This window comes from Mesoplodon densirostris, chromosome 4 (genome assembly GCF_025265405.1).
Source record: "Mesoplodon densirostris isolate mMesDen1 chromosome 4, mMesDen1 primary haplotype, whole genome shotgun sequence".
Lineage (NCBI taxonomy): Eukaryota > Metazoa > Chordata > Mammalia > Artiodactyla > Ziphiidae > Mesoplodon > Mesoplodon densirostris.
Genome location: NC_082664.1, coordinates 29,765,703 through 29,767,547, shown reverse-complemented (window position 1 = coordinate 29,767,547; position 1,845 = coordinate 29,765,703).

Here is a 1,845-nt window from a genome sequence, read left to right as displayed (position 1 = left end):
GGGCTGCTCCGGGGCCAGGAACTGGTCTGTGCTTCCCTGTTGCTCCAGAACCTGACACATCTTAGGCTCTCAAGTGCACCGTTGCCAAATGGATGCCTGAATCCATGGGCTCCTGTCACCTACGGTGTTATATAATTCTCCCCAGCTGGAACTGACCGCTGAGCTCAAAGCCAAAGATGCGCTTTTTGACACATGGTTTATTCAGGTGACCTTTCCTAAAAGAAATGGCATTCCAAGTAAGCTACTGGCATCCCTGACTTGCTTCCATCCAGTGCAGTTCCAATACTGCCAGAAAAGACCTCCAGTTGTCTCTATAACCAAGTTTCCTAGCACCATCCACTCCTAGCAAAGAGGCTGTACTATACTATAGGTAACTGGAGTTATCAGTGGTGCTGATGGTAGTCTCTCTGGGTTTGGTAATTCCCTTAGATGGAGGCTGGGATGGCTGGGCTGTTTGGTTCCTCGAAGAGATTTCTGTGCTATCCAAATAGGTAGCCATTAGCCACATAAATTCCATTTAAATTAAAAATAAATAAAACTTAAAATTCAGTTCATTACTCTAGTCACATTTAAAGAGCTCAGTAGCCACACATGACTACTGACTACCATATTGGGCAGTGCAGAGCTACGTACATTTCCATCATCATAGAAAGTTGTATTTGGCACTAGACTGATCATCTTCAAACCCTCTTGGAACCATTGCGGGAGCAAAGGAAGGAACTAAGTAGGATTGGACCCCTACCCCCAGTTCAACAAGAGTCACTCTGCCTATGAATTCAGATTTCAAGTTAGAATTCATTTGGGGAAAAAAAGTTCTATTGCTTTTTAATTTTACAGTGCTTTTTGGAAAGATAACAAATACAAACCATACTTAAAATAAGCACATTGTAAAAATAAATAATTTTAAAATAATTAAAATAAAATAAGCACACTGAAAAATAACATCTTCTTCCCATCCTCTGACTCTCAGGCTACTGGTTACCAGCTTGTGGGAGCTACATCCTGTCCTACATCTTGTTTTCCCACTTAATTTTTCTTGGATCTTGTTCAGGTTGGTACATACAGATTTCACAGCTACACATTATCCCACTGTATGGATGTACCATAATTCATTTAGCCAGCGCCTATGATGGACATTTAGGTTGCTTCCAACCTTCTGCTACTACAAACTATGTTGTGATAAACAAACATCCTTGTATTTAAATCTTTGTGCATGTACAGATATATCTTAGAATAGATGCCTGGTGAGGGAACTTCTTGCTCAAAGGCCATGTGCATTTTTAATTCTAATATTATATATATATATATATATATAATGTAATATATATTGCTGAATTGCCCCCTTAAAATGGTCTTTTCCCCACCACCTCAACAGTGCAGTTACCAGGCATACAGGTCTCCTCCAGAATAACAGTGGCTTCTCTTGGGAGGGTGCTCCATTGCCTCCCCACCACCCATCCCACCCACTTACCTTTCCTTCTTGGCAGTCCTTCTTGCTGCCAAGAATGGTTGGCATCTGCCCGAGCATTCACCAGGCCCCCAGGTACTGGCCTAAATCCTTTACTTCAATGTCTCATGCCTCATGGACTCTGCAACACTCTTGTGAGGTAGCTACTATTATTCCCATTTTACCTATGAGAAGCCTGAGACTTAGCGATTAACTAACTCGTTCATGGTCACCTAGCTGGTTAGTAGCAGAGCTGGAATTTAGCCCCAGGTCTATCTCACTTCAAAGCCTGGGCTTCTTGGGGAACCAGTAGGCTTCCCCACACCCCCCTCCCTTGCCCCTCCTCCCTGCATGGACACCAGGTGCTCCCCTCTCCCTGTTAATAGCCATCCACCTCT